This window comes from Lactuca saligna, chromosome 4 (genome assembly GCF_052625555.1).
Source record: "Lactuca saligna cultivar CGN05327 chromosome 4, ASM5262555v1, whole genome shotgun sequence".
NCBI classification, from domain to species: Eukaryota; Viridiplantae; Streptophyta; class Magnoliopsida; order Asterales; family Asteraceae; genus Lactuca; species Lactuca saligna.
In genome coordinates this window covers 30,679,382-30,707,320 of record NC_136420.1, presented here as the reverse complement: position 1 = coordinate 30,707,320, position 27,939 = coordinate 30,679,382, and the positions used below count along the sequence as shown (strand labels likewise).

Sequence of the window (27,939 nt, the reverse complement as noted above, 5' to 3'; positions counted from 1 at the left end):
TATTGTCCTTTGTAAAATGATTAGTCCACAATCGTTGTCGCGTTTTCAACCTTTTAACGTTCTCAATATAACCTTTCAATATATATATATATATATATATATATATATATATATATATATATATATATATATATATATATATATATATATATATATTATCACATGTATAGTATTATAAAAATGAATTATCTTAAAGCATCAATATTATAATTAAAATATTATATTTATATTTTATAAATATTAAGATATATTTAAGTAAAAAATCTAAGATAATTCAATTAAATAACCAGTTAACATTATTATTATTATTGATAATTTAGATATTACAATAAATAAGTTAAATTGAATTATATAATAATAATGATATTTTTTAATATAATACTATTAAAATAAGTTTTTTTTTTTTTTTTTTTTTTTTTTTTTTTAATTTTAATTTTAGTGTGTGGTTGGAATGCTATTTTTGTGTTAAAAAGTCACATTTTTTATGTTTTAGTAGCCTTAGAAAGTGGGGTATTACAAAACTTACTTTAAAGCAAGATTGTGTCAAAATTTCAAAATAAAGCCCCAAACACCAAACATGTTTTGGTATTTCACCTATTGGAAATACCAACCATTTGAGAGCTTTTTGTCACAAATAGGAGATGAACAGATTTCTCAGATTATCTGAAAGTCGTGATTCACTATCAAATTGAAGTATTTCGATGGTACAGATCGAACACTCAATTGGATGAAATTAAGAGATATGAAATCAGAGAATGGCTGTGAAAATGTTCTTCAAGATATACCAGAAAAATGATAAAAAACAGATTTATGATTTCTGTCTGAAAAACTATCATATGATACTTTCAAACTGTCATAAAACCATAAAAACTAACATAAAAATGGGTATTTGGATATGGGTGAAACCAATTCAATTATCTGAAAACACTATTTTCTGATGCATTTTTAAATAGTAACATATCCTCGACCCCAACCAGGGGCTTTGTCCTTCGGACCCCGCCAGGGGCTGTCGCCCCTTGGACCCAGCTCCCAGGGACGCTGCCCTCGGACCCCCGTTTGTTTAGGGGCTTCACCCCTAAATAACAGTGTACTTCGAGTCTTGAAAAACCTGAATACGCGTGCACTCCTACAATCCTAACTTGTTCGATATTCATCAAGATCACTTTTGATCATCAAATTTAATCTTATTACACTTAAATAATATTGATGATATTAAATCAGCAACACTTTTGACACACAAATAATGAAAAAACTATCAATGAAACAAATCATTTGATTATGTCTTTTTTTAAGGGTAAATTACTCGAATGGTCCCTATGGTTTAGCGTAACTTGCGCATTTGGTCCCTAACTTATTTTTCTAATTCGGAAGGTCCCTACTGTTTGTGTTTGTTACACGTTTGGTCCCTGTCTTACATAAATATTGTATTTTTCCCTTAATTTTTTAATTTATTTAAATAAACACACCCTCACCTCCACGCCCTCACCTTACCTTACTTACCCTACCATTTTTTTTCTTATTTAAATAATTGTCTTTTTACGTAAGATAAGGACCATACACGTAATAAAAACAAATAATAGGGACCAAACGTGTAGCAATAACAAATAGTAGGGACCTTCCGAGTTAAAAAAATAAGTTAGGGACCAAGCGTGAAAATTATCCCAAACCATAGGGACCATTCATGTAATTTACTCTTTTTTAAATAAAATATAAGTTTTTATGTCGAAAGTATTACATAAACCGTCAAATAGAAACAATTTATATATCAAAGATTAACAAATTCACAATCAGATAACGAAGAATTGATAATCACTAATTCATTAATAATCAAACATTGAAATAGAAACAATCAAACACAAAGCATAAAAGCCTTAGAATTGTTTCAAGGCTTTGAAGAAATAATTAAATTCGACATTCACAGTTTTAAACCTGAGCATGAAAAACAAACAGATTCAGTCAAATACAAATTGGAAATCACAACATAACTACATTATAAATGATTGAAATAAAACCATCATATCCTTATTTGGGAATCCTAATTCACTAATTGGTAATTATAAAATCAAAGGGATTATGACCTAAGGTAGCAATTAAAATATCATTAATAGTACAATAGATTAATAAAAACATGTCGGAAAATTTTCTTCAATATTTGGAGACTTTAAGAAGCAAAAAACCACGAAAAAGAGAAACTTACTTGAATTCGTACTCTTGTTTACATCAATTCACAGAATTGTGAGGAACATAACTAAGATAAGATAGATTAAAAGAGAAAGAATAGGATATCGTGATTCCTCATCATTTGTATTGTTGATTGCGATTTTTCATACATAACACACTCCACATATCCTTGTTGAAATAAAACCATCATATCCTTACTTGGAAATTACATAACATAACTACATTATAAATGGTTGAAATAAAACCATCATATCCTTGTTTGGGAATCCTAATTCACTAATTGGTAATTTTCTTGAACTACATACCACAGTCCACATTATTTATACATATTTTTTGAGTCATTAATCCACTTCAATATTTGGAGACTTTAATAAGCAAAAAACCACAAAAAAGAGAAGCTTACTTGAATTTGTACTATTGTTTACATCAATTCGAGGATTCTTTGACAGAATTGTGAGGAGCATAACTAAGATAAGATTAGATTCAAAGAGAAAAAAATAAGATATCGTGATTCCTCATCACTTGCATTGTTGATTGCGATTTTTTAGGCATTACCCGACCAGTTGTGTGAATGCCAGAAAATTTGCATCCTTATAATATTTCAATTTTTTTAACAAAAAAAATAAAAACATTTTACACCTAATAATATTATATATTTGAAGTAGGTAAAAAAAGTTATTGATAAAAAACAAGAATAAATCTCTTACGAATGTAACAAACTTAAGAAACTTAATTCAACACTAATCAGAACTAAAAAGAACATGTATTATTCTGATTTACACAACTTTAGAAAAAATGACGATGTACATGGAGCAACGTATCTCAACTCTCAATAACAAAACTTGTTCCATAAGTTTTTACATAAAATTAATAATCCAAGAATTTTTTTTAGAAACAACAAATCTAATATACTCCTATAAATTACTAAATCCAATTAAGTCAACTAAAAATGTACCGGTTCCCTTAGTTAACTCCAAAAGTTGCACCTTATTCTAAACGTTACACAATCAACAATTTGACGTGTTTTTTTTCCCTTTTACCAAGATACCTACTAAAATATATTGGATATTAGCACAATAATTAATTTAAAGCGAGATTGATAATTGAGGGATAAATGTAATCTAAGGTTTAAGTTAATTTTCTTGATAGGTATTCTTGAAGAGATTCTGGACTCATCACATCATTAATTCACGACATTCTATTTAAGATAATTCCGGATTTTTAATTGGAATAACTCAATCACATTCTAAATTCATGGTACGTATGCATGATATCTTGATAAGTTTATTGCTTTTATTAAGAAAAGCTCAATAAGTAATGCGTCTCTGCATGGATATATATTATATAGTTGACCTTTTTCTATATAAATATCCGAAAGTAAAAAAAACAGGTTCAACATACGCTCACTGTCTCCCCACCACCGCCTTCCTCCGCCGTCAACCCACCTGAGAATCCAACATGAGTATTCTCACTGTCGTTCTCCTCCTCTTCCTCATCTTCGCTGCACCATCCACGGCGGATATCAACTCCATGGAGATCCAATCCAATGAAGATATCCTCTTCTCGGAGTTTGAATACTCACATACCGGCTACGTTTCCGTCTCTGTCTCCTCCGTCGGAATCTCCTCCACCTCCAACTCATCACAACCTGATCCTTCACGTATTGGTTTCTTCCTTTTCTTCCATGAATTGTCAGAACGCTACCCCATCCAAATCAAACCAAACCCTGATATGTGCGCCTTAGATATCAAGAACATCACAGTCCTCTTTACATTCCAAGATCTCTCGCCTCCTCCTCACTCATCCTTTAACACGTCATACCATGTCACATATCCCGGTAAATACTTACTCTACTTCGCCAACTGCAATAACCAATCCCTCGTGACCATGAATCTCCGCACAGAGCTCTACAACGTTGTAGATGACGGCACCACCAAAGACTATTTATCAGCCGGCCAACCGCAGCCGTATGTTTACTTTGGATTCTTCCTCGTTTATCTGTATTTTCTAGGGTTTTGGGTCAACCTATGCTTCAAGAACCAGAAACGTTTTCAGATGATCCATTTACTAATGGCTATGTTGAGTTGGATCACTGTACTTCACCTTATCTGTGCGGCTGCGGATCAACATGATTTGAAGGTTACAGGTACTCATCATGGATGGCATATCTTGTTTAACATATTTAAGGTAATGAGGAATGTGCTTTTGTACACTGTACTCGTGTTGAACGCCGCCGGATGGAGTTTTCGGAAGCGGGTTTTGCCAGATTGGGAAATAATTCTTTTGACGATACTGATCTTAGTTCGTGTTTTTGTTAATGTGAGTTATATATTGGTTGGGGAATCCGGCCCTTATTAAGAAGATTGGTTGGATTTGAAACATACGATTATTCTATTTATAGATACCAACTGTTGCGTCGTTGTTTTCTTCCACACTGCTTTTTTCTCGGATTTGGCGCTCACAAAGGCTTCCGATACTTCAACCTTTGAGATGTCGTTATCGCTCACGGATGTGTACTCTTTAATGGTTTTCGTATACCTTTTAATTATGGTGTTACAACAAACAATCTTACAGGAAAGCAGCAGTCTTGTGTTCTATATGGTGATGTTTTACATGTTCAGGCCATCTGTTCTTGATAAAGACGGTGAAGACTGTAAGGAATCTCTTGTCTAGGTGATACAATGCCAGTAGTCAACCTTAGCTTTTCCTTGAACAATTTATTTGTTTGGTGTATTTGTTTTTGAGTTTCTTCTGTTTTGGACATATAACTAGTTCGTTTAGATTTGATTTATTTCAGAAGTTTGATTCATTAATTTTTATTTTTCATAATGATTTTTTAACCTTTTGATTTTAACTGGTTCAAAAATTATTTAGCGGTAATGATGCAAAGAGAGTCGGAAGACAAACGAGTAACAAGCTAAGCCGTTAAACTCTTTTGTATGATAAACCGATTTTTTTTGAAGTCTACATCAATAGATCTAGAAGACATAATATTGCTATGCATAATCCATTGTACCCTAAGAAAGAAGCTACAACACTTCCGATGCGAGAAAACCAAACGTATTAAATACGAATGGTATGAACACATGTTATTTTTTCATGCACGACTTCTCATGTTTTGTAACTTTGCATATAGCAACTTTTAACGTAGCATGCCCCGCCGTGAAACCTTTCGCCCTCAAACCCATGAGAGGGATACCCCAGTAAGATTCACACACACGTGTTTCCCTCCAATCCATCCAAAAACCAAAACTTAATCTAGTTTAAGGGTTAATATTCCTTCTGTCGGGTCAGCTAAAAAATTCACATGTGTCTCTATCTTGACAGAAATCACAACGCTCTTAAATGACCCAATTGTTAGTATATTGATTTATTATGGGCTTTATGTCGCATTTTGTATTAGTCTACTGTCATAGTTTGTCATATAACCAATGGACTCATGTATTTGGCCACATGTATTTAGTTTTGTCATATGTTGTTACATACTTACATATATACTCTTGTGTGACGTCACTATTTTCACGGCCAGAAAAGACTGATTTAATTTATGTTTCTAAAATAATTTTCAGAGTAATCCTTTGATTTAAAAGAGTTGCGGAATTTTTTCCAAAAAAAAAAAAATGATAAATAAAATTTATCACAACATTCCTTAAAGAAATGTATTTTCATATATAACAAAACTCGGGATGTCATGTTTCGATACATACCAAAAGCATAAACGGCACATTATAAGCCTTACAATAGTTATATACAACTGTTGGCCTATAAACAAAATATCTTCACAAGTTGTTCAACTTATGCTCTCGTGCCACTACTTGTAATACAAATAAAACTGTGTAGGTCAGACTTGGGAGCCAGATGAGCATATAGGGTTTTCAACCCATAATAAATAATTATATTTAATTTTCACCATCCAACAATAACCTGATTACCCATTCCCGTTATCCTCACTTTACGTCCCTAAAACAACAACTATCACAGGGGACTAGTCTAGGATTTTTCATCGGGATGGACATTACTGCAAATGGGTTTCCTCAACAATAGATGTCCTAAAGGCAACCATGAGGGGGATAGAGTACACCGGTGAACACATCGTTACAACACCTACAAGATATGAGCCTGCTTGCGTTCCACTAGACTGTTTAGAAAGAGTCTGTGGTCGTCATCCATACTCCGCTAGATGACTAAGTCAATAACAACATCGATGCCTCTCATCATTTTATTTCATCACACATCAACTATCTACCAATGTTCTACCCAACATATTTGTAGATAAAAGTATATATATATATATATATATATATATATATATATATATATATATATATATATATATACAGTTTAAAACATGTATACAACATTCAATCAATACTCATTTCACTAACTAATAATATATAAACGCATAGCACATATTTTATGGAGAATACTTCGTATTTATGTGTTAGAAGAAAGCAACTAAACACTTACTCAAAACATATATACTTAATACATTTAACAATACTTGTATTAAATCATGTTTATGAAAGAGACTATGCACTCACTTGATAAGACGATGCTCGGACATCACTATAGCTCTTAAAGTGGTATTCTTCGGTGAAATTGTGATATCTTCACACGCCGGGCTTCTCGCAGGTAGAGCTTCAGCTCGAAACTTTTTTCTTCTCGGGATCTTTGGGGCTTCGGGTCTCGGGATGATACCGGGGCTTCAGGGGTATAACTTGCACGTAAATCGAGGTAATATGGAGTGAGATTAAAGAAAATGAGCAACAAAACTCGGTTGACCTCGCTTTCTATTTATAGGAGGCTGAAACTCTATGCTCACGTCGTGAGCCACAACTGCTCACGTCGTTAGCTCGATGTCATGGCGTTCGTCATCAGGCCACTTGCCCTGGAAGACGTCCATCACCTACTCACATCGTGAACACTATGCTCACGTTGTGAGCTCTGACACAGGGGTTGAAGTTCGTGCCCCGAACTTCAGAAATTAATATCTTTCACATATGAGCTCTGTTTTCGACGTTCTTTATATCCACATGTAGGTGAGATTATGCTCTACAACTTTCATTTAGACTCCGTCGGCTAATTTTGACTTTATTTTTATTATATTATAACTTCTTCATCTGACGTCCGTTTTCGTCTGTTTTTTCACCGTTGGACTACTATCGACGAGATCTTCGATTGCTGTTTAGACTGTTTCGGCTAGAAATCACTCGATATCATATTCGAACTTTGGGTTGTATACCGCTAGGTCGAAACTTCGAAAAATCATAACTTCCTCATACGAAGTCAGATTTAGGCGTTCTTCTTATGCACGCTCTCAGTCAACAGACTGGTTATATGATTATATTTTGTTGGATATATGTTATTTGTTATGTATATCTCCACATGGTATGGTGGGGTTAAGCCCGTATTGCTTTGTGCTATCAGTCAACAGACCGAAGCACGCCAAACAAAAGGTTGTGGGCTAGGGAATTCCAACCGAAAGGTTGTGGGCTGGGGGTAATCTAGCCAGGAGGTTGTGAACCCATTATATAGGGGCAAGCCAATTGGAAGGCTATGGGCCATGATATTCCAACCGAAAGGTTATGGGCCAGGGGTAATCTAACCAGGAGGTTGTGGACCCATTATCTGTTTGATTATATGTTAATGTGGTGGTACTTTGGGGAAACTCACTAAGATTTGGCTTATAAATTTTAGTTTATCGTTTCAGGTACTTTAAAGGATCGTGGAAAGGTAAAGGCATGACCGTACACAACTTCCTGTTTATGTCACTGGATCTTACGGAAAACTCAAAATTGAAATAATACTTTTGAAATAATGATTGTTTTCGTAAACAATTATGATGAATGGTTGATTTTAAAAATTTTAAATTATTGTGATTTTTGAGTGTTACACCTAACATCCTTTCTTTGACCTTATGAGATCTTTGTGGTGATTTTAGCCTCTTGAATAGCTTTTGGGCCATTGTAAGTACTCATGCTTCTACCTTTTTTGTCTAAGCATGCTAGATCTAGGTTTATATCCATTTTCCACCATGTTTAAGGTAGTTTGAGTGTTGGAATTTTATGAAGTTGGCAACTTCATAAGTCATTAAGGTTCTTTTGTGGCCTCTTATCCCAAATCTAGAGAGTTATTGAGTTGTGAGTTCCATGCATGAAATCCTAATCTCATTTTCACAATTTTGACCTAATTTAAGCTTAAGACATGCATGTCTATAAATCAATGATTTTTATGGTGTATTGGGAGTAAGAAAGCCCTTTGGAAAGTACCAATGAGTGGCTTTAAGGATTAAGAGTTTAATACATTATGTTGATTTGAGTAGCACCCACGATATTACGGGTTTAGCATCACGATGTGGCGATAGATAGTCTTCGCAACTATTATTTCTCAATGCTGCCATGATGTGGTGGTCTCTTGAGTGCAAATACTAATTTTCCATGATGTGACAAGGTTATGGTCAAGACGTGGTGGCCGCTTGAGTGTAAATCCTAATTTTCCTGGTTTTGGGCCTTATTTAAGTGATATGATGGCTAGGGTTCTCACATCCTTAGCCTTAATCACCTCCATTTCAGCCTAGAAGAAACCCTAACCTCAATTTTTGACATTATGAGATCTTTGTGCTGATTTTAGCATCATGAAGATGAAGAAGGTGTATTAGTGTGATGTTCTAGCAAACAAACCTCTCCTTCATCATCTTATATAGCTTTTGGGCCATTGTAAGTCATCAAGCTTCTACCTTTTGTGTCTAAGCATGTTAGATCTAGGTTTTTAGCCATTTTCCACCATGTTTGAGGTGGTTTGATTGTTGGGATTTCATAAAGTTGGCAACTTTGTGAGTCATTGAGGTTCCTTTGTGGTCTCTTATCCTAAATCTAGAGAGTTATTAAGTTATGAGTTCCATGCATGAGATCCTAATCTTATTTTCACCATTTTGACCTAGTTTGAGCTTAAGACATGCATGTCTATAAATAAATGATTTTTATGGTGTATTGGGAGTAAGAAAGCCCTTTGGAAAGTACCAATGAGTGGCTTTAAGGTTTAAGATCTTAATACATTAAGTTGATCTGAACAACACCCACGACGTGACGGGTTGAGCATCACAACGTGGTGTCACACCCCCAAACCAAGGATGGCGGAAACGTCCGGGGGTGGAGGACTTCATGTATAGTATCATAACCACAATTTCAATAGTAATTTAAGCAAACACAACCAACATATATATAATTGAAAAAGTTACATCACTTGTATGAATTACATGTTTCAAAATCAATTACAATATGTTGACAAAATATGAAAAGTTTGACGCCTTAACGTCCCATCCTCAAAAGCACTTGATTACCTGTTTAGTGATTTCCTGAGAATACAAGTTGTTCGAAAAGTGTCAACACAAAGGTTGGTGAGTTCATAAGTTTTTGTTATGAAACTTAGTAGAAGTCTTTCACATGTAAATGTTGCGTTTGTTTCAGAAAAATCCGATATTTTCCTTAAAATCCGTATAATGTAGCCTTATAACCAAAGACCAAAATGTATAAGAAATCATTCTTACTTAGTAGAAATGTCGTGAGTTTGAATTGATATAAAAAGTGAATTTAAATCAACCTAAAACCTACTTAGATTTTATGAAATCCCGTAAACTTTATGAATTGTTATCTCCCTATGTGAGTCGCTATAATCATACTATGACTATGTGAACATGCCACGATGTTTCTCAGGCATCGCGAAAATGAAATGACATTTGTCACCCGTAGACCTGCAGGTCCCACTGTAGCTAGCAGCAAGGTGTGGGGTGTCAAACCCAATATAGATCTATATACAAGTATCATGTTCTCCCTCAAGGAGATTCTGATTATAACTACTAGGAATTATATCCCGCACTCAGACGTACGGGGGGAGAGAGAGAGTCTCACAATATAGGTTAACAAGTTTACGTGAAATGTGTGTGAATATAAATCTTTCCTGTATGAATGTACCCTTTCTGTACGAGTGTGTTGAGTGATGTATCATAAACTATACCTATTATAGTTTATCTAAAATGTATGTAACATGTATGAACTCTTTTATGGAAATGTATTAGTGTTATGAATTTATTAAACTATACTCTTTATAGTTTATTATACTTGTTCAAAAATGAATGCATAATATTTATTACGAATGACTTAGTTTCAGTTCATGATGATAAACTAACAAATAAACACATTCAATAATTTGAACTTATGATTATACACTTTGCTCAACATAATACAAAGTGTTATGATATTTATATGTTGTTGGCTAACTTTAGCTTTTCTGCACTGTTTTGGAAAAATCATAGAAAAATCATACGAAGTCGAAAACTTTTATCACAAAATGTGTCTAGTTTACTCATAATTTTTATCACGATTTTTAATGACCTCCAACTTGGGTGAATAAGTCCAAAATCACAGATTGGTCCGGATTGTTGTTTGAAAGGATAGGCAGTTTTATAAAAATCACCATAAATTGCACAAAAATCGTATGGAGATGTGCAAGTAGTCATTTTAAAGATAAAAACTTGAACTATTTTCACCTTGTATGGTTTTGAAAACAAAAATGTTTAAGATGCCCAAAACAGTCCGTGAATGGAGTTGAACTTTTCTGATGAAGGCTGTTAGAAAATTTTAGTTATGTTCTTGGTGTTTTAACTTGTATTCCCCCCCTGAAAACTTGAGAAAACATGAAAATGTAAGGGTATGAACTCACCTTGAGTGATTTCAGTAGATAAGTGTTGAAGAAGAGAAGTGTTCAACCCAAGAACACTTGAAGAATCACTTGAAGATTCGAAGCTCTAACACAACCATGATGGAGTTTGTGTAAGATATCCATGATTTGAGTATAACAAGTGAAATAATCATAAGGAGGGTGAATTATACTTACTAATAGTGGAAGAACACTTGAAAATCAGCCTTGAATCTCGAAATTTGTGGAGAAAAAGTTTGAGAGAAAAGTGGTGCTTGATACTTAGTGAAATGAGAGCAATTGAGAGAAATGAGGAGAGAGGGTGTTTTGTTCCAGCTCTAAAAACGTGATAATGAGTAGAGATTGAGTGTAAGGGACATTGAAGTGACCTAGGTAAGGTGGGGAGGTGTGGCTGGTCATAGAGTGGGTGTGGGAGTGGTTGCTTGTATCATAAGGTAAAGCAAAGTCAACACTCCACCTCTTTGTACTTTACCCACTTGCTTTTATTATTTAAATAAAGATTTTTATGAAGATATGATTAAATTGTGAATATTTAGGGTTTATTATGTTAAAATATGATTTTGGGTGAAAATCCCGCGTTAAAATAATTAAAAACGGGCCTTAAACGCAAAACTACGTGAAAACCGGGAAGAAAGGCATTCCCAGCGAGACCTCTCGGTCCCTAGGCCGAGGTTCGGTCCTTGCTGGGGGCTGTAGCTGGAAACGAGACGAACAGAAGGAAATGAAGGGGCGAGGAAGCGAGAGGAGGCGAGGAAGCGAGAGGCGAAGGCGAAGGCGAGTGCGAGTTCGGTCCGGAGATAAGAGGCGAACGCGTCCGACCGAAATGAGCCGAATGAACAGTGGTGAACAGTACCTTTGGGTTCGGTTCTTCCGGGGCGAGATTCGGTTCCTCTTAAGCGGGGTGCGGGTTCGGTTCCTCCTGGGCGAGGTTCGGCCCTGAGAGGACCTTCGGCTCAGGAGGGTTCGGCTCCTCCTTGCTCTCGGTCCCTAAGAGGACCTTCGGGTCCTAAGAAGCTTCTCTCTTCTCGAGAGGTTTCGGTTCCTAATGTCCATTTTTCTCGTTTTTACCCCGTTTTAAGCCGTTTTTAACCCGGTTAAGGGTCGGAATGACCCGAATGATTCTAAAAAGTTACGGGAAACTTTGGAGAGAGATTTGGGAGAGATTTCACATACTTGGAGAGATTTGGCATTCATGGAGAGATTTCTCATACAAAGAGATATTTCACATGCTTGGAGAGATTTGGGAGAGATTTAAAATTCTTGGAGAGATTTCTCATACAAAGAGATATTTCACATGCTTGGAGAGATTTGGGAGAGATTTAACATTTTTGGAGAGATTTCTCATACAAAGAGATATTTGAGAGATGTTTCACATGCTTGGAGAGATTTCTCATACAAAGAGATATTTGAGTGAGATTTGACATTCTTAGAGAGACTTGACATTCTTAGAGAGATTTGGGAGAGATTTAACATTCTTAGAGAGATTTGGGAGAGATTTAACATTCTTGGAGAGATTTCTCATACAAGGAGATATTTGAGAGAGATTCTTGATAAGAAGAGATAGAGTGAAAACGATTGAGAGAGGTTTTGTGTGTGACAAATGTGAGTGTCCGGCTTCGCAATGCAAGGTTTGTAAACCCTGTTAAGCCTTGTTTAAGGATCTTACACACCCCCGATGAGTATGTAACATGGTTTTATCAGTTTAGTTCATTGATTTGCTCTAAGGCTCAGGAAATTTTAACACAAGATTTTTCCCAAGTGATGTTTTCCCATTAATATAGCAAGTTATACAGTATGAAGATAACACAAACCCTAATACACATGGTTTAATCGAGTTGACCGGTTTGACTTGATGACTCGATTTGACTCAAGATTGACGATTGTCACACGTGGTGATAGACAGTATTTGTGATTGTTATTTCTCAACGTTGCCACGACGTGGCTAATTCCATAATGTGGGGGTCAATTGGAGCTGACTTGGACTGTTGATTTTGACCATTGTTGGCTTTGATCAACTTAAGGGTTTTAGGGTGTAGACTGAGAGGGTACTTATATATTGTCTTTAGGTATCTCGTAGTATCGGTCTCCTCTATCAGCGAGCTGTTGTGTTAACCTGTTGTTTGCGATGTGAGTCTTCTCACTATATTACCTATGTCATAGTAAGGTGCATGCTAGACTAGCTGAGTTTTATTTGCTGGTTGTTGTTATGTGTGTTTATTGAGTTGCTGATAACTCTAGGACTACTGATAGTCCACAGGGTTGCTTATAACCCCGTAAGGCTGCTATAAGCCCATAAGACCGCTGATAGTCATAGGTTTACTGATAACCCATATATGTTTATTATGTAGTGTTGTATGCTATATTTTGGGGAAGTCACTAAGATTTACACTTACAGTTGTGAATTTAAATGTGTTTCAAGTACTTCAGATGATCGTGAAAAGGCGAAGGCTTGACTATATACTCTCGTCGGTAGTTTTCATGATTCCACATTTTATGATACTCTGATATTTGGGATGTTTGTATTTTTATACTGTGACATCCCCAATTTCACAGCCAGAAAAGACCGATTTGTGTATGCTTTGTTTTTAAAATAAGAGTAATCGTTTAAAGAAAATAGTTGCGGAATTTGTTCCCAAAACAAAATATGAAAAAAATTATCAAAACATTTCTTTAAAGAAATGTATTTTCATTATATAACAAAATCTCGGGATGTAATGTTCGATACGAACCAAAAGCATAAACAACATAAAATAGACCTTACAACAGTTATTTATAACTACTAGCCTATAATCCATAATCTCTCATCAAGTCCACCAACTTATACTCTTGTGCCATTACCTGTAATGCAAAGAAAACTGAGTGGGTCAAGCTTGGGAGCCTGGTGAGCATATTTAATTATCAAACAATCAATTCAAATACCCACCCCCATTATCTCCATTCATTTCTTAAAGATTTATCCTAAGAACCAATTACCCTTCTTCTATTCCTTCCTAAGGATTGCCCTAAGGAACTGGCACGATGTCTAGTGCTGCCAAGGTTCTTAGATTACCTCTCGTGAACATGCAATTCACAATAATTAATGAACACCTAGTTCAAGAACACCTAATGAACACTTAGTTCCAATATTACCCAATAAACATTGTAACGCCCGTAGATCCGGGTTAGTCAATTTAGAGATAATAGGGGTCGAAAACGACTTTTCTACAAAAGATTATTTAGAATAAATAATCTTAACCAAGCTTTATAATATGTCTCAAGGGTTCCATACATATAAAGAGCGTTGAAATCCGAGTTATAACGAAGAAGTTATGACCCGTCGAAGTTTAGTGACGGAACCGACACGGCACCGCGAAGACGTAAATAGTGAATTTATGATATAGCTTCTTTTAGCCTTAGTAATCTAAATGAAAGTTGTAGAATATGTTAACCTAAGAGCGTCCATAAAAAGAACGCCCAAATCTGACTTCTTATGAGGAAGTTATGATTTTTCGAAGTTTCGACTTAGCGGTGTACAGCCCGAAGTTCGAGTATTAGATCGAACGGTTTTTAGCCGAGACAACCTAAAAGAGAATTGAAAATCTCGTTATTAGTAGCATAAGGATAAAAAGACAGATGAAAATGGACATCAGATAAAGAAGTTATGAGATTTTAACGAACCAATCCTGTCCCGACCTGTTAAAAATATAACTTTAAAAGTAAAGTCAAAATTAGCCGACTGAGTCTAAACGAAAGTTGTGGAGTACGTCTCCACCTATGTGTGGATATAAATAACATCAAAAACGGAGTTCGTATGAATGAGTTACAAATTATAATAGCATATTTACATATTAAAATAAAGTATAAATCATATATACGTAGACATATATATACATATGTATATATCATTAGAAAGGTATCGACGATGCGGTCATTATAAGACTAATGTTGAGTTCTTTCGACATTATTTTAGTGCAAATGTCGTTAAATCTATTTAAAATAGTATTATAAAGGGGTGTTTAATTGTTTATATAACTATAAGGTCATTAAGTAATTATGGAGGGTAGTTTTTGTAAATTTAATTACTATAAATAAGAGGCTTGGGCTCTCATATTTCTTGCACATTCTCTTGATTCAAGAGTCTTTCTCTCTTTATCCCCCGAGCATTTCGGTCCCTCGTGATTCGATTTCTCTTTCTGTAGTTTTAGTATAGTAAGGTGAGCGCTGAAGCGCTGCACGAATCTTTCTTAGAAAGATTCAGCGATGATGTTCTACCCCTGCAGAGCCCGACTCCTAGCTAAAATCCATTTGTAAGTAAGTTATGCTTACCCTATTTTAAATATAGTTTATATTTAAAATTAGTATTGTTATTATAAATTTATAATAAATATTTGAGCTATTATTATGACTTATATAAGTGTCGTTATAATATCTTTTTAACTACTCGCGGTACGGGGAATCTGGTTTAAAGGGCCGCATATGGTTGTTGGATTTCAGAAGTGCTATACGCCAAAATGGTCCTGCCCTCCGGTGTTTTATGTTTGTCCCCTGTCTGTACATAGTGGTTGGAAAGTATTATTTAAACGCTTATATAATAATAATAAGACTAATAATTAGTCATTGTAAATATTAGACTAAAATCTAGTGGTGATAATACTAGGTTTCGTCGAAGGAAATTATTTTAAAGTAAACGAAGTGCTGTCCGAGTACCGAGTCACCACCTTTTCAGGTGAGTGCATAGTTACTTTCATCTTACACATAGATATGAAGTATTTTATATAAACTACGTGCTATGTGTGCATATTATCTTAATACTTGCTGTCTATGCTGGATGAACGTTTTTTATACATGTTTTAAATGATTTGAACTGTATACGTATTTTAAATATACAAGTATGTTGGGTATGGGATGGGTAGATGAATGATGAGAGATAAAAGATGATGTGAGTAAACATTGGCAGCTATAGACTTAGTGCCTAACTAATAACATCGGCAGCTATGGACTTAGTGCCTGTTGGACAAACACTGGTAGCTATGAACTTAGTACCTGTTAGGAACTGGTAGCTATGGACTTAGTACCTGTTAGGAATTGGTAGCTATGGACTTAGTACCTATTAGATAAACACTGGTAGCTATGGATTTTGTACCCAACAACTATGGAATTAATGCTTTACCAACGAGCATTGGCAGCTATGGATTTAGTTCCAGTCCTATAACCCTGGAAGCAAGGGACTTCAGAATAAACGAATGCAGGATAAATGACTCTTAGGATAGATCCTTAAGAGTAAAGAAGACAATGGGGATGGGTAATTGGGTTGATTGTTTAAACATAATAATTATATTATTGTGGGTTGAAAACCCTATGTACTCACCAGGTTTCCCAACCTGACCCACTCAGTTTATTTATATCACAGGTGACGATGTGAAGTTACTTTACACTGAGAGATTAAGGAGATATAGATCACTAGTGATAATGAATGTAAGTTCTGTTTATGCTTATGTTTCTGTATTGACGATGACATCCCAAATGTTTTAAAACAAATTAAAAATACTTTTTTTCGTAAATGCTTTGAAAACGTATTTATCATGTTTTACTAGGGAACAAATTCCGCAATGTTTTTATTAAAAGAGGTACTCTGATTTTCATAAAGCATAAACAAAAGCGGTCTTTTCTGGCCGTGAAAATATGGATGTCACAAACACCTAGTTCACAAACACTTAATGAACACTTAGTTCAATTATCTCTGATGAACACTAAGTTCAAATACCTAATGAACACTTAGTTCGAATATCCCTGGTGAACCCAATCACCTAAAGAACATAGAGAATGAAAGCTCTTAGTTCAAACAACGTGATAATAAAGTATATCTCGATCCTGCGAAACCACTAATGTTATAAACGCATATAAATTATATTTCTAAAAAAATATATCCCATCCCGTCGATCCCCACATATTGACCCTATACAATGATCTTATGAGATCTAGCCTAAGGAATCGATATGAACGACAAATTGACGAAGCTGCTGCGGAAATTCCCTGGCAGCAAACGAGGATCAATAAAGACATCAAATGAGGCGAATGGAATAAGTTTCACCACGAACCTTTGTTCGTAAAAGAAAGAACCACAAGACAATTAAGTCAGGAGTAGTTATCTAGATAATAATGCCTAAGTGTGGTTCGACTATCATAAGGTATTATACCCCCATACTCTACCTATCCCAGCATCGAACTTTGCTTAGCAGTGGCCTGAATACATGAGGTATTTCACCCTCAGACGCACCCTATCCAGCATTATAACACCAGACATACCTATCAGTGGTCTATTACCGACACACTTTATTAGGCAGTCTACGAAGTTCCCTTAATTACTTCGTGAAAGAAAACGATGATATATGAAGATCGATCGATCACTTCATAAAAGAAACGCTGACTCCAAATCTCTCTCAGAATAAAAGTATGGGAAAATACTACTAGAGTACTCCCCTATGCTCCCGTAGCCGACACACAAAATTGTCAAAAAGACTTTGTACATGATAGTACTTCTGGCACATTATAGTACTCTGGTATGCGAAAGAATCGTACCCGAGAACATAATAGTACCCTGGCACAAGCAGCACCCAAGACATAGAGCTTTGAAAAATACTTCGTACATAAAATGTAATTCTGTACATAGGACGTACTCCACCGATCAAAAATCTAACCCCACACGTACTCTTAATAAGAGATTACCCAAATTCCAATCTTAATTGAACTAAACATCCCATTCAAGTCTTAACCCATCACTAGGCAAACCTACAATGTTTATAATCAATTTTTGATACTGTCTCCGTTTAGGAAACGCTAACTAGTGAATACTTAACACAAGGTTTTAAGTAATAGTATCATATATACACATCTTAACACATATTAAACCATATCTGATTCGCCCATTTATATTATCAAATATATCTAACACGTATTTCGGAAAATGACAAATACTTCACATACATATGTATATTTCATATTATAATCAATACTCGTATTTAAAATCACGTTCATAAAAGGGACTATACACATGATACCTTATCGAATGAGTATGCAGTTCTAAAATACATAATCTGTATTCCCGGATCTTAAATTTTCCTCATTACCTAATCCATATTTTCGGATCTAAAACTAACATCTTGATCTGATCCGTATCCTTGGATCTAATACTAACCTTCTGCTCTGATCCATACTCTCGGATCTAAAACAAGTTTATCTCTTTATCCTTTTATCTCATGGTCCAACCCACCTTTATTCACCTACCAACAACCTCATCTACTCATGTTCTACCCAACATATTTTTAGATACAAAATACATATATAGTTTAACTCATTAAAACTTATATAATTCATCCATTCCAAAATCATCTCAAATAAACAACAATATATTATACACATAGCACGTATTTCATAACAAATACTTAATGTTTATGTGTTAGAAGAAAGTGACCACACACTCACTTGATTAGAAGATGATCGGACAGCACTACGGCTTGTAGAAGTAGTATTCTTCGGTAGATTTGGAAGATCTTCACAAAAAATTGGCTTCTCACGGGCAGAGCTTCGGCTCGGGAATCGCACTTCTCGTGATCTTCGGGGCTCCAGGACTTGCTTCGGGTCTCGGGAATGATACCGGGGCTTCGGGATATTTCTTTCACGAAAAACGATGCAAAAACGCGAGAGAAAATTAAGAAATGAGCAAAGAACTCGGCTGCACTCGACTTCCTTTTATAGGGGGCTGGAAACCCAAATTATGTTGGGCGTAATGTGGATAGGGTCACTAACTCCCCCCCGCCCCCCCCCCCCCCCCCTTTCGGATAATATAGAAATTTATAATTAAATTAAATATCGAAATTATTTAATAAACTTCAAAAATTCATATCTTCCTCATACAAACTCCGTTTTCGATGTTCTTTATATCCACACGTAGGTGAGACTACGCTCTACAACTTTCGTTTAGATTCTATCGGCTAGTTTTGCATTTATTTTTATTATATTATTTTAGTAGGTCGGGACAGGAAAACTCCATTATAAATTCATAACTTCTTCATCCGATGTCCGTTTTCGCCTATCTTTTTATCGTTTCACTAAAATTGACGAGATCTTAGATTCTCGTTTAGATTGTTTTGGGTAAACACCGCTCAATCTCAGATCGAGTATTCGGGTTGCATACTACTAAGCTGAAACTTAGAAAAATCATAACTTCCTCATACGAAGTCAGATTTGGACGTTCTTTTTATGCGCGCTCACGGTTTAACGAACTCTACGAATTTCGTTTAGATCACTAAGGCTAAATATCGCTCTAACCTAAATTCACTATTTACGTCGCACTATGTCGTGCCGGTTCAGTCGCGAAACTTCTACAGGTCATAACTTCTTCGTTATAACTCGGATTTCGGCGTTCTTTATATGCACGGAAACCTTGTAACATATACTATAACTTAGTTAAGATTATTCATTTTAAATAATATTTCATAAAAAAATCATTTTTGATGCTCATCGTCTCTAAATTGACTAGCCCGGATCTACGGGTGTTACATATACTTATGGTTTATTGACTTGGTTTTCCCTGAAAACAATGTTTTTACTTAATTTAAAAATAAAAAATTTAATCGTGATTTTGGGATGTTACAATAGTGGTAATGAGTTTTGGGTGAGGATGAAGGTCTCTGGTTTTTTATGGTTTAGAAATGGAGAATGGTGGTTCTGGTATAGATTTTGAACGATGTGTGACACTCAAAATCAGAAAGACCAAGAAAGGAAAGAAAACCCTAAGTCAAAGGGGTCAACCCATCAAGACCAGAGAGGAACTCGACGAGTCGGAGCGGGATCCAGGGGATCGAGTTAGTAATCGACTCGGCGAGTCGGCAAAGAGGACTCGGCGAGTCCGGTCTAAAGAGGGGAAACCTAAATCTGGGACTTTGTGCACTATTTAAGCATCTCATTCTCTCCCTTAGGGTTCGTGGTAGCCTTTGTTGTCAAGAATACAAAACCCTAAGCCTCCATTGTTTCACATTCAAGCTTTCTTGTCATTTTGGGTGATTTAAAGGAAGAAGGTAGAAGGGAACCATTGGGGATTCAAGGAGTGGCAATAAATCCAGAGTTTGTGGGGTTTTTCAGAGCATTTGAAGGTAATAAGTCGCTACCTTCACTCTTTTGCATATAGATCAACCTTTAACATGAGATTTGGGGCTTTAAGGGCAAGTTTAAGATCCATTTCGAGTTAGAAGCCCAGATCTAAAGTTGCTACTTCAGATCTAAGTGTATCTTGGCCTAGAGAATCATAAAGCAATAGTCCATGGGTTGATTGTAAACCCTCCTTGCCTTAAACCCTAGTTTATAGTGTTTTGAGCCTAGATTTCCTTAGCTACACGTAAAGTTTGCCACTTTACGTGTGGAATAGGCTTTAGAAGAATGGATCTGCAGTTTGGAGTCCATTCTTGACTCAAAAGCCTCTGAATAATTGATGGACTGAATAGACTCGGCGAGTCCTTCGAGTGGACTCGACGAGTAGTATGAAGATAGAGATGAACTCGATGAGTTGGATGAACAACTCGGCGAGTCTGTTGAAGATTGCCTTGGACTCGGCGAGTCAAGTCACGAAACCCCAAACCCTTCGAGTTAAGACTCAGATCAGTGAGTTGAGTGAGGACTCAGTGAGTTGGACAGGTTAGGACTCGGAAATCGGTAGACTCAGTGAGTCAGGGGCTGACTCGGCGAGTCGAGTCGCGAATGAAAGGATTCTTAACATATGAACTTGGCGAGTCAGTAGGCAGACTCGGCGAGTAGGGTTGACCTGGAAGGTTGACTTTGGCCAGGACTTTGACTTTGACTAGAGTGGGCTTAGTTGGCTTCGGAGGACGGTTTGACTAAGTGCTATATTGATATTGGTAGCTTAGGGAGCTAGTGGAGCAGCAGTTCAGAGAGAGTTGTCAGACAGCGGCCAGAGGGATTACCAGCAAGTTCAGCACTACCAGGTGAGTTTCCGTTTGTGTGAATAGGTCTAAGGCCACAATGCCGGCCCATGTAGGTGTGAGTAGGAAGACCCAGGGGTTAGCCCTAGGCACTGTATGCCAATATGTTATTTAGGACGAAGGTCCATCGATAGCGGGCGGGTGCCCAAGGAAGGGTTTGCATGATAGAGTATACTTGTTGTCTGTGTGATACTTGTATGTGTTGGGTTTTGAGCAATCTAACACTTCCTAAGTGTGCATGCAACCCTAATAAACCTTGGATATATGTTTGTCTAAATACATGCAAAATAATAATTTTCCAAGGTTTATAACCTATCTAACATGGCATGGGGAACATTTCAACATAAAAGAGTTAGAAGAGATTACATACCTTTTGGTGGGTTTGGTACTAAGGAGTTTGAGGGCCAAGCACCAATAGTGTGAATGCCTCAAATGGAATCACAAACACCACAAACTCTTGGAAAACTTTGAGAGAGTATACACCTTGTATAAAATCGGCCACACACATGCACACACACACTAGTTCACTAGTTTTCCCTTAGGCTACATTTCATGCTCCATAAGCATGCTTATATAGTGTGCATGGTTAGGGTGAAACCCTAATAACCCATGTCTTTTCCTTTCCAAGGATCCATGGGTTAAAAGCTCCATGGATCATCCATGGACTTCCACATAAGCCTAGCCCATTAACAAATGAGTATTAGCCCACACTATATAAAACAAATAGCCCATAATCTAATTAGTATTCCTTTTAATCTCTAAATTAATTCATAATTAATTTAAGACTAAAACTAATTAAATAACGTAACTTCATATTAATATATTATAACTCATAATATATTAATAAACATATGTGTATAACTCTCATAAAATTATCCATAATAGTTTGGATGAGATGCAACCCAAATGAACCATGTCGGTCGGGTCAAGTATATACCAAATAAGTTATGGACTTAGACACCTTATCCAGCAGACTCCCACTTGGATAAGTCTAATAACTATATTTGCCTATAACTTCAGGAACCAACCAGCAATCGTAGCTCTCGAAAACTCCCTCGAACAATGAAGACTCTGTCGAACTATGAAGCGCCATTTTAGATAAGTGATCACATAATCCTCTGTTCTCATGATATCAGCCGAACAAACACATGGAACTATGTCTTGCTTATTGTCTAGCAGTTGTTTCTCGATTTTCCGATTTGTTTGACGAAGAACTTCACTGAACACATCGGTTTAGTTCTGACCAGGCCTGGTACATGGGTCAACACAAAATCATCGAGGAGCCCAGATATCGCTTCTATCTCTAGAAGGAACAGATAAACTTCGACTGATATGCTTGTTCTACTACTTATTGAATTGTACACAAAGGCACATTTTATAACATCAAGTTATTGATGCGTTTACGTGCAATCAATGCACAACCAACTCATAGGTAACAACTCATATCTCTAGGTTTAAAGATTTATATGATGTTATCGTCTCACGATCACTCAAGATAAATTCCATGAAGTGATACAAGTGAGCGTGGGTTTATACCAATACTCATAACTTATGAGTACTCATGAATGTTGCAGCAACCATTGCCATGTCTAAACACCTTTAAGGCATCTACAAACCCAATTCATGACAATCTTGATTCATACCTACTTCCGACGTATGATCGATTGTGGAGGTTTGAATAAATTAATTATTCTGGAAGTCAAAACATGCAAAACTGAAACAATAGTAAATAATTGACAATGATAGTAACACTTTACTCATAAATAAATCACAAATTTTATTCATCATCAAACGTCGATTACATTTTACAAGTTTCAGGAAAACTATCTAATCGGTAAAACTAATATCGTCCCTCAGCCTGATGCGTCTCGCATGCTGAAAATGCTTAACCCTCGTCAGTCCCTTCGTAAGGGGATCTGCAGGATTCTCATCCAACGATATCCTCCTTGTCACAAGGAGTCCTTCTTCAATCTTGTGTCTTATAAAGTGATATTTTCTGTCAATGTGTCGGGATCTGCCATGATCTCTTGGTTCCTTGGCTAAGGTAACCGCACTATTGTTGTCACAGAAAATCTCTATAGGTTCCTTAATAGCTGGTACAACTCCAAGGTCTCCGATGAAGTTCTTTAGCCATATCGCCTCCTTTGCTGCTTCACTCGCTGCTATATACTCTGATTCACAAGTCGAATCAGCCACCGTCTCCTGTTTGGAACTCTTCCAAGAAATTGCCCCTCCATTTAAGGTAAAGATCCAGCCCGACTGAGAGCGGAAATTATACCTATCAGTCTGAAAACCAGCATCACTATACCCTAATACTCTCAAGTCATCACTGCCACCAAGGATAAGGACCCAATCCTTAGTCCTCCGCAGGTACTTGAGAATGTTCTTTACCGCGGTCCAATGAGCCTTGCCAGGGTTCCCCTGATACCTGCTGACCATTCTCAAAGCAAATGCCACATCAGGACGAGTACAAGTCATAGCATACATGATCGAGCCAACTGCGGAAGCATACGGTAATTGGCTCATCTCAGCTATCTCTGCCTCTTTACTCGGACTCTGAGTCTTACTCAGTTTGGTATTGCTTTGGATCGGTAAATCTCCTTTCTTGGAATTCTCCATGTTGAACCTTTTCAACACTTTATCCAAGTAGATACTCTGACTAAGTCCAATTAGTCTTCTACTCCTTTCTCTTAGTATCCTTATCCCTAGGATATAGGTAGCCTCCCCTAGGTCCTTCATAGCAAAGCACTTCCCAAGCCAGGACTTAACCTCCTGCAAGGTTGGGATGTCATTTCCTATGAGTAGTATGTCATCCACATACAGTACCAAGAAGCTAACTATACTCCCACTAGCTCTGACATACACGCAAGACTCATCTTCGCTTCTCGAGAAGCCAAACTCTTTTACCTTCTCATCAAAACAAAGATTCCAGCTACGAGATGCTTGTTTTAATCCATAAATGGATTTCTCAAGCTTGCATACTCTATTAGGGTACTCTGCACTGACAAAACCCTCTGGCTGATTCATGTACACATCCTCAGCCAACTTTCCATTAAGGAAAGCGGTTTTGACATTCATTTGCCATATTTCATAATCATGAAATGATGCAATGGCTAACATAACCCTAATAGACTTAATCTTTGCTACCGGCGAGAAGGTTTCATCATAATCAATACCTTGAGTTTGAGTAAAACCCTTTGCAACCAGTCGAGCCTTATAAGTATGCACTTTTCCTTCCATGTCTGTCTTCTTCTTGAAGATCCATTTGCACCCGACTGTTTTACGGCCTGGTACATTGTCAACCAAGTTCCAAACTTGATTGTCATACATGGACTGTATCTCGCTGTCCATAGCCTCCTTCCATTTAGCAGACTCCAAGCCTGCCATGGCTTCCTTAACACTGTTGGGTTCATCCAAATTTACCAGTGTACTATCACTAATAAACGTATCACCTTCCGTAGTAATATGAAAGCCATAATAAAACGAAGGTGTGTTCCTAACCCGTGTGGAACGCCTCGGAGGTACAGACTCGTCAGCTGGATCAACAGGAGTTTCCTCCTCAGGTTGATTGCTAGTGTCTGAGGTTCCTTCACCAATTGATTCTTGAATTTCTTCAAGATCAATCTGCCTCCCACTGTCTCCTTGGCTTATAAATTCTTTCTCGCAAAAGATCCCTCTTCGTGCTACAAAGACCACATTCTCACTGGGTCTGTAGAAGAGGTAACCGAAGGATTTCTGTGGGTAGCCGATGAAAATACACCTTTCACTTCGGGGTTCAAGCTTATCATGAGTTTCACGCCTCACGAAAGCTTTGCAACCCCAAATTTTTATGTGGTCCAAATTGGGAACCTTCCCAGTCCACATCTCATGAGGTGTTTTGGTAACCTTCTTTGTAGGGACTTGATTAAGGATATGGGCGGCAGTCTCTAAGGCATACCCCCAAAAAGAGATTGGTAACGAAACTCGACACATCATTGAGCAAACCATGTCCAACAAAGTTCGATTACGCCTCTCAGCTACACCATTCAGCTGTGGTGTCCTGGGAGGAGTCAATTGTGAGACAATCCCACACTCCTTAAGATAGTCAAGGAACTCGGTGCTAAGATACTCACCACCTCGATCGGATCGAAGCATCTTAATGTTCTTGCCCAATTGATTTTCTACTTCCTGTTTGAATTCCTTAAACCTTTCAAAGGTTTCTGACTTATGTTTGATTAAGTAGACATACCCATATCTACTAAAATCATCAGTAAAAGTCACATAATACCGATTAGCATCCCTTGTGGCGGTTTTGAATGGCCCACATACATCAGTATGTATTAGGTCCAACAAACCTTCACCCCTTTCACAAGTTCTAGTGAAGGGTGCTTTTGTCATCTTTCCAAGTAGACAAGATTCACAACTATCATCCGATTTAAGGTCAAATGATTCCAAGACTCCACTCTTTTGGAGTTGGCCTATGCGTTTCTTGTTTACATGTCCAAGACGACAATGCCACAATGATGCTTTATCTAGGCTAGTAGAAGAATCAATATACAACACATTATTTCCTAAGTTGTCTACAACCGACACAGTTTCATACACACCATCACAAGGTAATGCTTTAAAATAAAACATATTATTAAAGAAAGCATTAATACCACCACATTCATTATCAAACGAAAAGGTAAAACCTTGTTTGTACAAAGCATGAAAAGAAATAATATTCCTCGCCATTTCAGACGAGTACACACATTTATTCAAATCTAATTTTAACCCATTATTAAGCAACAAAGTATAAACTCCAACCTTGGAAACAGGTGAAGCCTTCCTATTCCCCATGATTAAGTTTATCTTCCCTTGCTCCACATCCTCACTTCTTCTTAGGCCCTGCAAATCAGAACATATGTGAATACCACATCCTGTATCAAGCACCCAAAAGTTAGAATATGTTGAGTAATTAGACAATATAGTGTAAATACCTGCATGGGAGGGTTTCACTTTCCCATCCTTTAGATCCTGCAAGTACTTAGGGCAGTTTCGCTTCCAGTGTGCCTTTTCATGGCAATAAAAGCATTCAGCATCCTTGGGAATGGCAGAAGGAGTGGCAGAACCGCTCTTGGTCTTTGATGAGGAGCCTTCAAGAGACTTTCCCTTGGTACCCTTCGAAGGGTGCTTCCTCTTCTTCCCTTTGCCTTGCCCAATAGCTAAAACAGGGGTAGATGTTGGAGTAGGAGTAGTAGAGGTAACAACCGCCTTACCCTTAAGACCGGATTCCGCGGTCTTCAAGAGTCCTTGAAGCTTGCTGAGGGTAACTTCCTCCTTGTTCATATGATATGTCATTCGAAAATGATCATAACAAGAAGGCAAGGAGTGCAAAATGATGTCAATTGCCAACTCCTCAGGGATGTTAACATTCAGCTTCAGCAAACGGTCCACATACCTTTGCATCTTTTTCATGTGGCCCATGACGGATTCACCGTCCTTCATGCGGGTAGTTATTATGGAGGAGATTATTTCATACCGCTCCTGACGAGCACTCTGATGGTACCTTTCCATCAGGTCTTGGTGCATCTCAAAAGGGTAGAAATCTTCATACGACTTTTGGAGCTCGGCTGTCATCGTGGCCATCATGATACATGCCGCCTTAGTAGCATCTCTCTCATGAGTCATGAATTCAGCGATCTCCTCAGGAGTAGCAGTAGACTCATCAAGTTCTTTTAACTCGTTATCGAGGACATATTCCTTGTCCTCGTAACGAGTAACCATCCTGATGTTCCTAATCCAATCCATGAAGTTGGAACCATCAAAGATGACCCTCCAACAAAGATTCATGAGAGAGAAAGAACCAGTTGGGTTAGAGCCTGAAGCATTTGTGTTGGAAGACATCTGAAAGAAGAAAGTAAGTTTAGATTAGATATATGTAGGATCCTTAATAAGACACCCAAATGTAATATTAAGGCTAGGATCCAATCACAATATATTACACTTAGAAGAGGGATGCCGTAATCTAAGTAATAATATATTTGAAAGGTAGGTGAATGACGATTCACCAATTTCCACCATGAAAACGAAATGATTTATTAGGTTTAATTGGATTTGAAATTCCTAGATTCTTTTGAGATTCATTGAACTTTTCAATGGCATGTTTCAATCTCGATTGTACCCTTTAAGTTTTGTGACTGGGATGCCGAGGATCACAAAACAAGGTGTGAATAACCATGCTAATTCACTTGGTACCCTTAATATTATCACCTAATCAATGTGCCGGTTAACCACACACGCTCCATTGATCTATGACAAACATTAAGTCACCGTTCGTGATCCTTACTAGTCCTAGTCAGTGTGCCGGTTAACCACACACGCTCCACCAACGACTTGGTAAGGTACAAAGTGTGAATTCCATGGACTAGCACCATGTTCACATTTTTCCTAAAATAACTAAGATTGGGAATTAAAAGAGTTTAGTTATTTTATAATATTCATTATACTTTTAATGAGGATTTAAAGTCATTGTTCTACCCGTTCGGCTAACGACCCTCCACCGATCAAGCAAGCGGTGGGTGAGAGTATACACCCATTAAGTCGCCATTTTATAGGCAACGACCTTATACCCACCTTATAGACCGGCTTCGTGAATGAGGCCTACTAACGGTAAAACGACTTATTCTTATACATATATATATATATATATATATATATATATATATATATATATATATATATATATATATATATAATAATTAACCATTAATGTTATAAATAGTATAAGGGTTGAATTTTAACTATTAAAACTCTAAGGGTTGGAATTAAAGTTTATTAAAGTGTGTGAAACTTTACAAATTCCAAAACTTGAGGGCAAGTTTTGTAACTTTGCAAAACTCTTCATTTCATAACTTATGAATTAAAGGTTCATAAAAATGAAGACTCTTCATTTTCATGTAACTTATGTGTTTTAAGTGTGTGTTAAATAAGAGTGACCTTTGGTAATCCATAACTTGAGGACAAATTATGGACTCCATTAAAACACATAAATGATCAAGAATTAATCCTAAACAATTCAGCAAATAATTCCTATCATTTTCTAAAT

The 27,939-nt window shown here is 36.8% G+C and overlaps 1 pseudogene; it reads left to right on the top strand.

Moving 5' to 3' along the window:
* The first annotated feature begins 3,639 nt into the window (after window positions 1-3,639).
* On the top strand, window positions 3,640-4,854 carry LOC145039430 (protein CANDIDATE G-PROTEIN COUPLED RECEPTOR 7 pseudogene; annotated as a pseudogene).
* Window positions 4,855-27,939: the final 23,085 nt, after the last annotated feature.